The sequence below is a fragment of the Grammomys surdaster genome, unplaced genomic scaffold (genome assembly GCF_004785775.1).
Source record: "Grammomys surdaster isolate TR1022 unplaced genomic scaffold, NIH_TR_1.0 201, whole genome shotgun sequence".
In the NCBI taxonomy this organism is placed as follows: Eukaryota; Metazoa; Chordata; class Mammalia; order Rodentia; family Muridae; genus Grammomys; species Grammomys surdaster.
This window is the reverse complement of record NW_021604646.1, coordinates 8,608,526-8,625,318: the sequence shown is the minus strand read 5'-3', so window position 1 is coordinate 8,625,318 and position 16,793 is coordinate 8,608,526. Positions and strand designations below refer to the sequence as shown.

The 16,793-nt window shown below is 45.9% G+C and overlaps 1 protein-coding gene across 5 annotated transcripts in view; it reads left to right on the top strand.

The window, feature by feature from the left end:
* The first annotated feature begins 4,742 nt into the window (after nucleotides 1-4,742).
* Nlrc5 (NLR family CARD domain containing 5) overlaps nucleotides 4,743-16,793 on the top strand; it is an 88,052-nt gene continuing 76,001 nt past the window's right edge. For all 5 annotated transcript variants that reach the window (XR_003711808.1, XR_003711809.1, XM_028770334.1 and 2 more), the window contains exons 1-2: nucleotides 4,743-4,799; nucleotides 15,837-15,912. The gene's annotated coding sequence lies outside the window, so the exon portion shown is untranslated. The remainder of the gene's footprint in view (nucleotides 4,800-15,836; nucleotides 15,913-16,793) is intronic.

The window sequence follows — 16,793 nt, the reverse complement described above, 5'->3', positions numbered from 1 at the left end:
TGTTTTGTTTTGTTTTGTTTTGTTTTGTTTTGTTTTGTTTTGTTCGAGACCAGGTTTCTCTGTGCAGCCCTGGCTGTCCTGAAACTCACTCTGTAGACCACGCTGGCCTCGAACTCAGAAATCTGCCTGCCTCTGCCTCCCAAGTGCTGGGATTAAAGGCGTGCGCCACCACTGCCCGGCTGAGGTGAGGGTTCTTGAAAGGCACCCTGCAAAATTGCTTATTAGAGGCTGGAGAGATGGCTCAGCAGTTAAGAGCACTTGTTGCTCTTGCAGAGGACCCAGGTTTGGCTCTAAGCACCTGCATGGTGGTTCATAACTGTGCCTAACTCAATTCCAGGAGATCTAATGTCATCTTCTGTCCCTGAGGCACCAGGCATGCACATAGCATCCATACAAACAGGCAAAACACACATACATAAAATAAAAATAATATGATAAAAACCAATAAAAATAATAAAAAAACAAAAGTGCTTGCCAGCCCCAGATGTCTAACAGGAATTCTAGGCTCTGTGATGGCCTCTAGGGCAGCGACACTGCTTAGAAGCTACAGTAGACCAAAACTTCTCCCTTAAGGATCCCCTAAAGCCCAAGGCCTTCCCTTAATGCTACAGAACAAAAGCAGGAGAGCTTGCCACTCAGGCAGCCCCTATGCCATTCCCAGAAGCTCTTATGTCACTAAGGACATTCTGAGAAGTCCTTTAGAGTGTCACTACTGCAACCACCACACCCTAGCTGGGACCTTGGAACATATCCTTATACCACAGTGGGAAGCAGGTGTAGCCCCTAGTATCTTTGTCTGTCAGGTCTGTTGGGGGAGCACGTACACGTCACCAAAATGTGTCCAGAGAGCATGTAGCAGGATCTATGGCAGCCCAGAGAACAGAGGCTTGTTAAAACAGAACAGACAGACCTTCTCTCAAACCTACTCCCCCCTCATCCCCTCATTCCCACCCCCAACTCCAGAAGCTCTGCATTGGGGTCTCCTCTAAGGACTAGGACAACTTTGGCCCAGGCCAAATGCTGGCAAACCTGATTAGAATCCATTGCCTGGAGGCTGTGGCTCTGCTCTTTCCAGACTGCAAACAGTGCTTCCCCCAGCCAGGGCCCCACCTTCATCTTCTCACCTCGGCTGCTGGTCCCTAGGGTGAATAGGGACTAGGCCTTGGGTAAAGGTGACTTTTTTTTTCAAACAAAGGTCCCTTTCTACCTCCTTGGGGTATGGAGATTCACTTGTCTTACAGTTACTTAATACTTTTATCTGTAAGAGTAGGGTAAAAGGTCCGAGCCCACTTCCAGGTTTGAAAACCTATCAAAGCCCACCAGTCCCTGAGCTGAAATCCTATCAGTCCCTGGGCTTGACTTGAAATCTCATCAATCCTTGCCTTGGAAATCTCCACGGTGGAGACACACACACACACACACACCACACACACACACACACACACACCCCACACACATACACACACACACCCGACACACACTCACACACACACACACATCACACATAATCTCATCAATCCTTGCCTTGGAAATCTCCACGGTGGAGACACACACACACACACACCACACACACACACACACACACCCCACACACATACACACACACACCCGACACACACTCACACACACACACACATCACACATACACTCACACACATACACACACACACACCACACACACACATACACACACACACCACACACTCACACACACACACACAACACACACAACACACACACACATACACACACAACACACACATACTCACACACACATACATACACACACACATACCACACACACACTCACACACACACCACACACACACATACATACACACACACGCCACACACATACACACACACACAGATACACACACACCACACACACACTCACACACACACATACACACACATACACACACAGACACATACACACACAGATACACACACACCACACACACTCACACACACACACAACACACACACACACACACACACACACACAGGTCTCCTGCTCAGTTCCCTGCTGCTTCTTACCTGAGCAATGGCAGATAGCCTCTTTCATGACTGTTATACAGCGTGTCTTTGGTATTCCTTAGCTCCTAACTGCCAGAATATCTTTCCCTTAAGAGCTGCAACAGTTGAACTGGGGAAAGTTTCCCCCTCAGAGCAGAGCTGTAACACTTCTATTGGGGAAGCCTTTCCCTTCAGAGCTATAATACTTACAGTAAGTCCCCAGTGAACTGTACTCTGTCCAGGCCTGGCTCTGCTCACCTTTCTTCAATCTTTTGGCACCTTGGGCCAGTTCTCACACACAGAGACCCAGCTTTTCAAAGTTGATAAACATGCAAGCCACCAGAGAAGAACCCTGTGTACTTTAGCCATGGGAACCCAGTATTCAGGCCAATGATTGAACTGCTGTCTTTCCCTAGGGAGATGTGAACAGCATCTGACCAAAGTCCTAATTACAAACCAAAATTCCATTTCACCTCAGTTCTCCTTGGAGAACCAGTGAGTTTATTGCACTCTCTTACTTACAGAGCACAGTGATCCCAAAGCAGCTGCACTGGGAAGTCTCCACCCAACATGGATGATGGCTTCCCCATAGGTGGAGCCTTCTCCTCTAATCCTCCCCACTCTATATACTCTTCCCCCTTCTAGAGATCTCATGCAATTAGGGCAGAATTGCATACAAGTGACTGGGAAGAGTGGCCGGAAACTCAGAAGAGGGTCTAGTGACCCTCCTGTCCTTCTAATCTCATGAAGATGACAGCGTCTGAGCTCATAGGATACCCTTATAACGCAGACTGAACACCGGGTAACTCTGGGAAGATGATTCTCCTAGAACCCTTATTGACAGGCTTGTTTCCACAACAGTGGACATGGAACTGGGTTTAAGATCTGGTGTTTCAGCCGGGCAGTGGTTTGCGCATGCCTTTAATCCCAGCACTTGGGAGGCAGAGGCAGGCGGATTTCTGAGTTCAAGGTCAGCCTGGTCTATAGAGTTCCAGGACAGCCAGGGCTACACAGAGAAACCCTGTCTTGAAAAACAAACAAACAAACAAACAAACAAACAAAAGATCTGGTGTTTCTTACTGCCATGTGACCTTGACATCTCTGGATCTCATTTCTTCTTGTACCTAATGAGATGTTAACCTCTGTCTGGCCTCTTCATGGGGCTGTGTGGGTTTAAGTACATCTAAATATGGCCAGTGCTTGTCTCTCTGGGTGGTGGCTACTTGTCTGTGTCCACTGAGATCCTTTTGTCAGCACGGAGGGTGTAGGTCCAGCAACACGTAATGGTTGGGGGGGATATGAGCTGAGCCCTACTGTTGGGCTGTAACTCTTCTCACACAAACAGCTGACAGCCCACCATGTACCACAGGCTGGGACTCCACCATCTGACAACAGGAAGCGGAGGCTGGCTAAAATCAAGGCATTTATTTGTTAGAGGCAAACCAGGTAGGGGTGGGAAAGCTAAGAATGACGCACAAGTAATCAGTGCAAAATAATAATGCCCCCCCCCACTCTTGCCTGTCAAGAACTTTCTAGACTCCCCTCTTGGTCCTGGGAGGGAAGAGGTCAGAAGGTCACAGAAATTTGAGACCCATAGAAGGGTACTATCAAAGAAGGGCTTCTTAAGAGTTTGGGAGGCACATCACATCTGCTCTAACTTCTGGTCTTCCGTTCCCATGAAGGATTTGGGAGATGTTACTTCTATGGTCCTCAGAACAGATGCCAGAACTGAAACTCATAGAGTCGAGACTTTTGTCTAGGGCAGTGTTTCTTGATCTGTGTGACTCCTCTGGGGGAGTCCGATGATTTCATTACGATTCATAACAGTAGCAAAATTACAGTTGTGAAGTAGCAATAATTTTATGGTTGGGGGTCAGCACAACATGAGGCTGCAGAACAGTATTAAAGGGTCACAGCACTAGGAAGGTTGGGAACCACTGGCCTAAGGTGATGTAGCCAGCACTTAAGAGGAAGACTTGAGCCTGAGGTTTTGGGGTCATGGGTGTGCTCCTGACCCTGTCCTTCAGTGCTAATGCATTGTCCTTGTCTCCCCATTCCTCCCCCAAAGCATTCTGGGAGAGTTGCTTCACTGTGAGTTGTCACAGAAACCATCCTCAGGAGGAGCTGGCCACCTGTTCTGGGTCAAAGACAAGAGGCAGGGCAGGCTGTAGAACTTGGAACAGAGACAGGAACTTTCCAGGGCTGAATCTGACCCTGTAGTCCCTTCCTTACCGCCCACCTCTTTCCACCCTCCCTCATCTCTGCCCCAGCTTTCGTCTGTAGCCTAGGCAACCCTTGCACCCATGTCTTGTGGTTCCTCGAGGACCGGCAGAGACACACCTGGAGACCATGCTTGTCCAGGACAGGTTCTCAGGTGATGTGCGACTGTCGACTGTCAACTGTCGCGCACTGGAGGTCAGGAGTCAGAATCCTGGACCCAACTCCCAAGAAGTTTTGCTCAGCGGCTCCCAATGCCCCCATCCTTTAATGTCTCTGAGAAGTGGAGAAAGAAGGGTTGTGCGGGTCCTGCGGCACTCTGGCCCCACCCACCGCCTGGCAGATACCCACCTTACCCTGTCTTGGTAGTAGGCAGAGAGCCACGTCCCGCTGCGATCGCCAAGCCGCGGCGGGTTCCGGGCACCCTTCCTGCGCGCCCTGGGGCTGGCACTTTGAATCCACGTGATTTCTCGGCAGCGGCAGCAGGTTCTAAGAACCAGAGAACAGCGCTCAGTGGCCACTTTCAGTTTTGCACAGAGCGCGGTGGAGTCAGAGCTGAGCGGGTGAGTTACCTGCCCAGGCGGGGGCGCGGAGGGGGATTAGGGGTTCGGGATCTGCTCCTAGAGAGAGGAGGGAGTGCCAGAGGCCAGGTTGATAGACAAACTGACTGAGGGGCCGGTGAGCACTGGCGGACACTCTGTAGTTTGGGGACCACAGATAGTGGCAAATTGGGGGGAGTGGCTCAGTTTGGGGAAAACGCTGTTATGTCTGTTCGCCCTCTCTCCTGATGCCACACTAGGCACTCCCCGGAGCCCTACTTTCTTGTTGTTGTTGTTGTTGTTGTTGTTTTTCCAATTCCTTTGCTATTATTATTAAATAATAATAATCCGGCAGTCACCCTGTTTGTTCCACACAATTCCGAATTTTCAGCCAAAACAAACAAACAAACAAACAAACCACCTTTCATTAGACAGTAGTAGTAGAAAGAATAGCGTTTGACTGAACCTCAGCAACTTGCTGCTCTACAAAAGAAAGCTGCGTTCTCTAACAGTTGCCAACCGCAGGTCGGTGGCTTCTGGCTGTCAACTTTGTGTTGGAACAAATACGAGATATTAAAGAATATACAAAAAGACAGGGGTCTTTAAAAACAACAACAACAACAGAATATTGTGTTTTAAAAGAAAACAATATTTCTTTAATGTTGTCTATCGCCTAGATTTCTAGTGAACATTGAAACTCACCAGTCACAGGGTAAACCTGGGCAGCCTTTTGTCCTGGCCTACCACAATGCCATGTGGGGTTTAAACCATTTTTTCCACTCAGAAAAGCTGAGCTGGGAGTTGTGGGAGGTTCCTGGAGGGTTCTGGCCCTTCAGTATCATTGGTATACATTGTTGAGATTCTTCTGAAAAGGCAGGGTGGGGGCTTCATACAGAAAAGATATTTTGAAAATTGACTTTCGTGATTGGGAAAAAGGCCAGAGAATGGCCAAAGATGGGTGTAGCTCAGCCATACCTGCAACTTTCTCTTTCTGAGTCACTTTCTTGCAAGGAAAGGAAACCCGGAAACCTACCAGGTTCCCTCTGGGGTGTAGCTCAGAGCCAGGGCAGACCCTGTGTCGAGTCCTTAGCACAAGAATAAGGTACCAAGCCTGAGCTCCCACCAGAGAACAGAGAGGGCGAGAGCTGGTGACTTGAAGTTCATAAGGCCCCTTGCAGTGTACTTCCCACAGACCAGCTGCCAGAAATTATGCCTGCCCTGTCTCCGAGACCAGCATCTACCTGTCCTGGAGTGGGGACCTCCTGGTGCTCTCAGCACTGTGCACTATGACCATGAGTTAACGATTTCATATCTTGGAAGTTTGATTCCCCATGTATAGACATAATGGATAGTTCAAAACTGATCTTGTGAATTGAATGAGATGAAACAGACACAGTGCTTGGCTACAAGTATGAGGAGCCTGGAGTCCTGATGGAACAAACACCGAAGCTTGGGAAATGCCGTAGTCTGCTTTGTCCTGTCTGCCCAGAAAGCCCAGATCGGCCTGATCTCAGAAGCTGAGTATGCTGAGGCCTAGTAAGCGCTTGTATGGGAAAGTCTGCTTAGACCTGTTCCTGGACCAGCCCAAGATCAGCAGTACCTGGTCAATGTCCATGCGCCCCAGCACCTCCCTCCCTCTCTCTCTCTCTCTCTCTCTCTCTCTCTCCCCCCCCCACCCCAAAGAGCCCAACAAAACTCTGTAGATTATCTTCTTCCATATGTTGTCTGTGTGTTGGGTCTCCTAAAGAAGACGTGGAATTCTCATCACCACTGCCTCTGAATGCAACTTTATTTAGACATAGGGTGGCTGCAGACACTTTAGATAAGGTTGTAGGGTGGGCCCTGTAAGACTTCTGCTTGCTAATAGAGGAGATCAGCATGTCCAAACAGATACCTCAGGGAAGGCAGCCATCTTGGGGAGGCAGAGACTGCAGCTACAAGCTGAGTGCCAAAAATCCCAGCAACCAGCAACCAAACTGTCCCAATTGGAAAGAGAAAGGCTCCTTTTCTAGCACCCTTGGAGGATGCAGACTGCAGAGAATAAAAAAGCTATTTCTGCCAGCACTTGATGGAATTTTTTTGTTTTTACCACATCTAATACATCATCCCAGTATCTCTCCTCTACCACCAGCATAGAACTGTGACAAAGGAGGTGGAAACACTTAAGTTTTAGGGTAGAGGTGTGGCTTACAGGGCAAGAGATCTGCCTAGCTTGCAGAAGATTCTGGGTTCTATCCTTACTACAGAAGACAACAAAAAGAAAACCTCTTTGTAGGTGTTCTCAGGACGCAAAGCATCACCTCTCTTCGCCAAATATGTTTCTGTGAGTGTAGTTGATAGCCTAAACCTTGTCTAGCTGGAATTAATTCTGCAGAAGAAACATGATTTAGAAGCAAAACAATAAATCCTGCTGGCACAGGAGATTCAGAGAGCAGGATCTCAGGCAACCTCAGGGAGCCCTGTGTCACACCCCCAGGGAGTCCTGTGTCACACCCCCAGGGAGTCCTGTGTAAAATCAGGCAGAAGCTGGAAGCAGGTGCCACTGATGACTTACAGGACTCTGTCACCCGTAAATGGGTGTGATGTATAACTTGCATGGTAGTTCCCATTTCTGGTTCCCTGAAAGTGGGTAGAGTTGGCATGACCCCTCCCCCCCTTTTTTTTTATTAGGAGAGTCTTGAGTCTTCCGTTCTGTGGATCTCAGAGATTTGGGTAGTGGGCTCTGTGATTCTGGTCACCCGTGACTTCAGATTCTTCCTTTTCCCTGTCACTGCTTAAAATCGTAGCATAGACATGCCCATTTCTCCAGATTGCTCCCTCTTCCTGATGACTTAATACTGGTGCTTCTCCTAACTCCTCCTAAGGGACTCTTCTCCAGGGAGACACTGGCCACCCTTTGCCTGGTTCACCCATGGCTTTTGTTGAAGGATAACAACAAGGAGCTGATACGGAGAGGCCCTCTAGCACTAGGTTTTTCCATGTGTTTGTTACCATATTTTAATGAACTCAGATATGTTTTTTTAAATGTCACTTATTGAACTAAATAATATGTATGATGTTAAAATAAAACCAAGCCCAGGCATGGTGCCACACAACCAGTACTTAGATGTCTGAGGCCATGAGCATTGGAACCAGCCTGACCTATATAGTGAGAACTTGTCTCCAGCATCTTTGAATAAATAAAGTAACTAATAAATCCATATAGTAAAAATCCAGTCACTCAGATGCTCTCTGTGAAGACAAGCAATGTCACTGGGTTTCTGTCTTATTCCAGTGTCTAACTCGGCCTTTACAGACAAGGGTATCCAGTGTTTCCCTCTACACAGTCAGTATCAGCTAAGTAGACTTTAGATCATACACATATATACACATACAAATATACAGACCTACATATGTGCATCCATGACCACATACATGTATACACATGTGTATTCTCTCTCTCATGATGAGGATGTACTGAATGGAGTGTGGACAGATTTTTCTTTTCATTTAATGCAATAAATAATCTTTTATTTTCTTTCTATATTTTTTATTTTAGTGCTGGGGGTCAAACACGGGGCCTTGGGCATACCTAGTGAGTGCTTTTCCACTGAACCTTGACTTCAGCCCTCTTTATGGTTGTATACTCTCTGTGCATAGAAAGACCTATTTATGCAAATATATCCTATACTTTGACTACATATATGCAAAAAATAATATATGTATTTTATGCACCTATAAAATAATGTGTTATTTTATGCACCTGTATAAAACCCAGGATCCACAAATGAAGAAAACATTTCAATGTTTGTCTTTCTGAGTCTGGTGATTTCCAGTTGTGTCAATTTTCTTGCAAAAACCATCTTTCTTTTTCTTTACAGATGAACAAAATACCATTTGTGTGTGTGTATGTAGGGGTGTGTGTGTGTGTGTGTGTGTTTGTATATGTGCCTACGCCATGTTTTTTTCTTTTTCCACTCCTCTATTGGCAGACACCTAGGCTGGTCAAACAACTTGGCTACTGTGACTGGTGTTGCAATGCCATGGATAAATAAACATGAGCATGCAAGTGTCTCTGGGTGCATTGTTTTGGAGTCCTTCGGGTGTTCAGGAAGTGGTGCACCTGGATCATATAGTGATTCTACTTTTAATTTTTATTTTTAAGTATTTCTGTATTAATTTCTATGCTGGCTAAAATAATGGGTATGCAAGTGTTTCTGGGGTGAATTGATCCCCATACTCTCTGAATCCTCTTTGGAAAGGCTTTGCCTATCCCTGTATTTTGAAAGGTTTGGCTTGAGTTTTTCTCTAGTGGTTTCAGAGTTCATGTCTTACATCAAAACCTTTGATCCATATTTAATGGAGTGTGTGTGTGTGTGTGTGTGTGTGTGTGTGTGCAAGGGAAGCTATAACTATCTAGTCTCATTCTTCTTTGTGTGGATATCCAGCACCATTTGTTCAAGACTCTGTTTCTTTTTTTTTTTTTTTTTTTTTTTTTTTTTTTTTTTTTTTTTTTTTTTGGTTTTCGGTTTTTGTTTTTTCGAGATAGGGTTTCTCTGTGTAGCAAGACTCTGTTTTTATTCCAACATATGTTAATGGTATGTATCTTTGTTGAAAATCAGACAGCTACTGTGTTGTGTGTGTTTCTTTCTTGACCTTCTATTTTATTCACTGATGTGTGTGTCCCAGTACCATGCTGGTTTTTGTTACTATGGCTCCATATTATATATTAAATCAGGTATGTGATACTCTTGCCTGTCATCTCTTTTGCTCAGGATTGCTTTGGCATCTTTTGAGATCTTTGCTTTGAGGAGCTTTTGTATTTCTAAAATTTTACAAATTTTTAGTTCTGTGAAGAATGTTAGTGGAATTTTGGTGAGAATTGCATTGAATCTATAGACTATTCTTGGTAACATGTCAGCTTTCCTGTATTAATTCTGCCAATCCATGAGAGCAGGAAGTCTTCCCATAGCCTCATATCTTTGATTTCTTTCTTTGGTGTTTTAAAATTACATTGATCAATGTAGAAGTCTTTATCCCACTGTCTCAAATAGAGTTATTCTAAAGTTTTATTTTTAAAGCTATTATGAATGGGACACCTTTTAAATTTCTTTCTCAGCATGTTCATTATTTGATACAAAGTCTGTGTCACTTGCATCTGGCCATTTTACCCAGTTTTTATCGGTTCTAAGAACTTACTGATGCATTCGGTGGGGACTCTTTGCATGGGATTCAAATTGGGATTCTTTTTTCTTATTTGCATCCTTTTTTCCTTCTTTCTCTTGTCTTATTGTTTCAGCTAAGACTTCTAGTACTATGCAGATTAAGAGTGGAGAAAGTAGCCGGGCAGTGGTGGCGCATGCCTTTAAGCCCAGCACTTGGGAGGCAGAGGCAGGAGGATTTCTGAGTTTGAGGCCAGCCTGGTCTACAGAGTGAGTTCCAGGACAGCCAGGGCTACAAGAGAAACCCTGTCTCAAAAAAAACCTAAAAAACCTATTAAAAAAAAAAGAGTGGAGAAAGTAGACACTTTTACCCTGTTCTTGATTTTAGAAGAAATATTTTGAATTTGTCATATAATGTTGGCTGTAGGTTTGTCATATATAGTTTTATATATTTGAATAACTATATATATATAACTAGATATATTATGCTGAGATATGTTCCGTTTATTCCTAATTTTTATAGTTTGTTTGTCTGTTTGCTTGTTTTATCACGAAGAGATAGACGGTGGATCTGTCAAAGGCTTTTTCTGTGTCAATTGATAAGATTCTGCAATTTTTGTTGTTGAGACCGTGGGTGCATTAAATTTATTGATTGCATTTGTTGAATTTCCACGGCATACTTGAGTAAAGACAATGATCACGATGAATGTGCTTTTTGTGCTACTGACTTTGGTTTGCTAGCATTTGTTGAGAATTTTATACTGATGTTCATTAGAGAGATTAACCCCTAATTTTCTTTTCTTTCCCCTCTCTCCCTGTCCCCTCCCCTCTCTCTTTCTCTCTCCCTTTCTTTCCTTCTCTCTCCCTTTCTTTCTTTCTCTCTTTGTGTGTCCCAGTGAGTTTAATTAGGGTCAGTTACCTCATGTGTGAGGCTTCGTTATACAGCAGCACTTACCAGTGACTAAAATGTCTTCCCCAGCCTCATCTGCCATTAACTCAGGGAGGGGTGGGGCCCCATCAGCACCACCGCTACTTCCTCTGACTCTTATATTCTTTCACAGTCCTGTCTAAGCCTCCAAGTCCTTTTACAAAGGAGCAGTACCCCTGGACCATGGCAGGCAGTGTCACCACCACTCTCCCCACAATCCAGAGCCCCGTGGAGATGCCACCGCATCCTCTGAGTGGTGGTGTGGCCGGTGACTTAGTGTCCCAGGCATTTTCATCTCAGAAAAGACAGATCCACCCTCAGACATCTAGGCATAGAGGTGGTTACAGTGAACATTTGCCAGCAGCCCGACTTCTACTCAATCTACTCACGGGATTGCTTCCTCCGACTGGTTCTGAAGGACTTAGGGAGGTTGGCCTTTAGTTTTAAAATGTTTGAAACCATGTTGCTAAATCCTGACGATTATATCAATGGATTGCTGCTGTGAGCATCCCAGAGGCAGCCATGTCCACCCGTATCCACCTCATGGGTAGAAGGATCGAGTCATCCCCATCCCCATCCCCATCGGCATTAGTGATCTCAGGGTCTTGTATGAGCAAAGAAACCACTTGCTGTTTTATATCCTCTCACTGAGATGGGCAGATCAGTCTCTACCTAAGGACTTAGCCAGAAGATATCTGCAGAGTGAGCATAGGAGGCTTGGGGATCAGCTGTTGAGCTAAATCAAGTCATAAAGCAAGAAAATTGTTCTCTTTTCAGTTCCTGTGTCTCATATCCTGATTAGTCATTGGAGAAACTTCTCAGCCAGGTGTCTATGAAGCACTGCTCTCAGAAGGATTAGCCCAATCGCAAGGGCAGCCATACCTTAGGTCAGGTCTGAGATCAGCAACACAACCCCCCACTCCCAATTCAACAGCCTCATTGTGGTTTGTTCCTGGGGGTTTCTTTTAGGGAATCATGTCTGTCCCTGGTGAATAATATTTTTTAAAAATAAAGTTAAAAGCGAGATGATTTCCAGATCTTTAAGAAGTGATGCTCTGATTGTCGTATAAGGTAGCCTTCGTATGACGAAACCTAGGAAATTGCACCATATCCTTGAAGGGCGGGCTGTGGGGAGCATCCTGTTACTTATTTCTGCAATTCATAGAACTTTCAAAATGATTGAGACTCTGCCTGTAAGCTGAAAGTAATGTAAATCTGATGAAGCCGTCATTTAGTTTCTCGAGAAGGGCATTTGTTGATGGCAGCATTTGGCTTACATTCGGGCACAACCTGAGGTTCACCCCAGGGCTTTATGTTCTATTACTTTCTTACGATGCTAGAGACTGAGCCAGAAACTGTCCAGCATGCCCACAGATGGCATACTATGTGTGTTTTTATACAGCATGGTTCATTTGGGGGACATTCAGAGGATATATCTGTGTCCACCCGTAACTATCGTCACTTTCACACCTATACTCTCACGGCACAATAAAGACCTTATTGTAGATGTCTAGGTGGTTCAAACATGGCTGCGAGAATCTCCTTAGCCCAGAATCAGGTGCCCGAGTGTATTTGGACAACTGTGACAAAGTTCCATAGCCAAGGTGACTTATATGCCACAATAACGTATTTGTCACTGTCCAAGAGGCTAAAGTCTAAGGTCAGGATGCCAGCATGGAGTTTCTCGTCTAGCCTGCAAACTGCCAACTTATTTTTGTGTGTTCTTGTATGATGGAGGAGCGCTGTAGAACATGCTAGGCACTTCAATCAGGAACAAATCCTATCTGCAGGACCCCACCCTGTGAACTAATTGCCTCCCCCAAAGTCACCCTAAACCATTGGGGTTAGGGTTGCAACACAGAACTTGGGGGATGACAAATATACTGTCCCATATGCTCTAGCTATTTGGCACCATCTTGCTTTCTGCCAAGTTGAACTGTGTGGTCCAAGAATGGACATGCTTTAAGACTTAAAAGCCACAGTGTGCCTAGATGTTAAAGTCAGCTAGCAGTTATGCAAACACATCTGCACCTGGGTATGTATTTCTCTCACGTCTGAAACATCCCCTGTTCCCTGCCTAGCCTCCTGAAGCAGGCCTGGACTCCTCTGGTCAAACTGACTTCCCTACCTAAAGGAAGCTGAGCAGGGGAATTTCCAAACTTTAGTTTCATTTTTGTTTGTGTGGGACATTCTCGGCCCTGCCTGCAGGATAGAACTTGATGGAGCCACTTGTGAGCATCTGAGGTGTGGAGGAACAGCAGAGAGGCTAAGGTAGACATCTTCCTTAGTGATACCCTTGGGGTCCTTGTGTGGACATAGATGCCCAAATGACCTTCTAGTCACTAGGGCCTTTGGGGTCTCACAGAAGGCCAGCATAACCAGGACATGGATTTCAGGAGGATCAGTGCCAGATACAGGGAGGGACAAAGATCCAGTCTCTTCCCATCAGGAGTGGATAACTGGTATCTTCATGGTCTGACATGATGGTCTCCAGATACGTAGGTATAGCAGCTGCTCCGGAACCTTCCAGAAAAGCCATTGACTGAACTCCACCCTCAGTATTCTGCTGCTATATGGTTCACTGGACTTGCTAAAGGACACCTTGCCACCATGTAAGTCAAATGTGCAGACAAATTTTAGGCCTCTGGTCTGGAGGAACTAAGGAAGTTACAACACCCAGAAACATGTGAGAGGCCTCTCTGCTCACCAGCTACTGCTTCTGAATGATGGACCCAAGAACTCAGGACTGAGTAGTAGAGAACAGACCTCCCCAGCTATCTGCTGTTCCAGCCAGGCTGAAGTCAACACCCTAGTCCCAAAGAAAGGCTCATCTGGATTCCTTTGGGGCCTTCGGTGGGAACGTGTGCTGAGCTGAGACCCAATTCTGGGCTTTAGTGATGGATATGCTATGTTGTGGCCCAGTCCGAGGGTGAGGCAGAACCTCTCTCAAGATGGCAACAACCATAGGAGGGTTTTGAAGTAAAGAATGTCTGTTGCTTACAGCTCTGAAACTCAAGCAGACTGCCTGAGAGGCTCTCTTCTTTGGGGCTTCTACTTACCTCTTCTGTAAAGCACTGTGGTCATATGGTTTAACCACAGGATCTTTTGGTTACTTGGTTGATTTTGGTGTTTGGGATTATTCATACAGTGTATTATGAAGTTCAGGTTCTCCCTCTCTCCCTCCCTCATTCCTTTCCTCCCTCCTTTCTCCTATCCCTATCCCTCTCTCCCTCCCTTCCCACCTCTCCCTTTCCCTCCTTCCCTCCCTCCCACCCTCAAGCCTTCCCTCCCTCCATTTCTGTCTCTTTCCTTTCCTCCCAACCACTGAAGACTGAACCCAAGGCCTTGCACATACTAGGCAAGCACCAGATGGCAGCTACATCTCCAGCCCCGGCTTCAGGCTCACGTTTTGCCTCAGTTTGCTTGCCTGGCTTGAGATAGCTTTTCTAAAGAGAACAGTCACACATCTGCACACATCATTACCCTACAGAATGGATTACCATACCAAATGTACAGATCAAAGATGTTTCTTTTCTGCTCCTCTAGCTTCCATGAACAAGGGGGAGAGGATCTCTCTTTCTCTGTCTCTCTGTCTCTCTGTCTCTGTCTCTCTGTCTGTCTCTGACACACACACACACACACACCAGGCACCCTTCATCACAGGAACCATGAAGGGAGGGAGAGCCTTGGACAACAGACCTGGTCCCATCTTGCCAACAGTGCCTTCCCCTGTTAGAACCTCAGTTTCCCATCTGGGCACTTGACAGCCAGGACATTCTAACCCTGTCTCTTTGATTCTCTAAGTCCAAATAGCATTAGCCACCCTAATGAAGGCAGAAACCCCAGGTTCTCTGCCTTTACTCTTTGTAGGCTGGGCTTGGTGTGGAGAGTTCTAAGGGAACTGGCTGGCCTCTGGGTTTCCAGACAAGTAAGGACTTGTCTGCCCAATCTTGAGAAAGTAGTATCAGCAACTCTTTCTCTCCTGAGGAGCTTCTGTCTGAGTGACTGTAGTGGCTTTCTGGTTAAACCATGTGATCACAGTGCTTTACAGAAGAGATAAATAGAAGCCTCCTCCCCAAAGAAGAATCTCTTAGGCAGTCTGCTTAAGCCTCAGAGCCATAAGCAACCTTCTTCCAGGTCCACATTCTTCCAGTTCCTGAAGTTAGCATTGGGGGGGGGGGTTCATTTCTGCCCTCCTTCTCACTGCTGTTCCTATGTCCTCTTTTCAGCTGGCACCACAGGGTCAGGGCTTTCCAATTTGACCTTTTAAAGAGCATCCTTAGCACTATAAAGGAAGGGGGAAACACACTTAATCAAATAAGGGTACAAGGTTCTGTGTTTCCCACCCCACAACTCATGCACACCTACACAAGCCTGGGACCTGGGGCGAGAGAGGAGCCAGAGGGACGCTGCAGCAGTCGGTGATGCACACCCATGCCCTCACACATCTCTCCCTTCCTTCCTCAAACCCAGCCCTGGACTGGGGTGGGGTAGAGCAGGGAAAATAACAGTGCTAGCAGTGAGAATCATTAGTTAGCATGGGCAGGTACCCATTTCCCACAGCAGATACCATGTCAGACTTGACATGCCTCACAGCAACCCGACCTGGGGCCTGGAATTATGACCCAGTGGAAGATAACACTGCCCATCCTTGCCACATCCAAGGCACTGGTGGCTGATTTCTGTGTCTGTCTCCAAAAGATGACCCTTAACTGATGGTTCACCTCACTAGAGATTCCTGGTGCCTGCCTTCCCTTAATAAGCCCAGCCTGGAAACTGACTGACATAGACGTCCATGAGCCTGTGTCTCCTGGAAGGACCAATTTTGCATACCCTGATATAAAGCCAGGCTTTCTCCCAAAGCACTCTTTTGCATAGCTTCTGTAGCTACCCTATCTTGGTTCCCTGACCCTCTTACTAAACAACTTTTATAAGGATCTGTCTTGGGTTCTGCACCCGTGACTCTGACCTAGAGCATCCCTTGCTTTGCAGATGATGGCACTGAGATTCCAAGAGGCTGAGTAACACATGAAGTCTCACAGCTGGTACCTGGTAGAGAGGAGTCCAGGTCAGTATCAAATGATCAAATTGTATACTAGAAATATGTATAATCAAAATAATAATTGAAAGATCGTTTTTTAATGTCTGTAAGAAATAGCAAGTATCAGCATTTGGAAAACCTAATGAGAAAAAGACACAGTCAAGTAAATTGCATTAATAAAGACTTGAAGTGATTCTGACTGACAGGAGCCAGGTGTGGGACACATGCCTATGATCTCAGTTTAGGAAACTGAGGCAGGAGGATCTTGGATGTGAGGATAGCCTGGGCTTATTAATGAGAATCTTCCTCAAACAAAACAAAAAAAAAACTAAATAAACAAAATGAAAAGAAAGAAAGAAATAAAGCAAACTAGCTAAATTAAAGGAAAAACGATAAAAAAGGGTGATTAATCCACAGAAATTGGGGTTACTGGTGGTTGTGAGCCACCTGCAGTGGGTGCTAGTAATTGATCTTGGGTCCTCTGGAAGAGTACCCAGTGCTCCTAACCACTGAGCCATCTCTCCAGCCCCGCAGAGATGAGAAACATTTTCAAGTTCTCAAGTTGTTTTTTTTGCAAATGTGCTTATAACCCAAGTTACTCAGGAGGCTGAGGCAAGAGAGTCAGGCGTTCAAGGACATCCTGACTCAAAATAAACATTAAGAGGCTGACTTGGGCCGGTTGTGGTAGTGCACACCGGTAGGATTTGCTGAAGCAGGCAGAGGCAGGAGGATCACGAGTTCGAGGCCAACCTGGGCTACACATTTTTGGCTGGGCAGTGGGGGCTCATGCCTTTAATCCCAGCGCTTGAGAGGCAGAGGCAGGTGGATTTCTGAGTTCGAGGCTAGCCTGGTCTACAGAGTGAGTTCCAGGACAGCCAGGGCTACACAGAGAAACCCTGTCTCAAAAA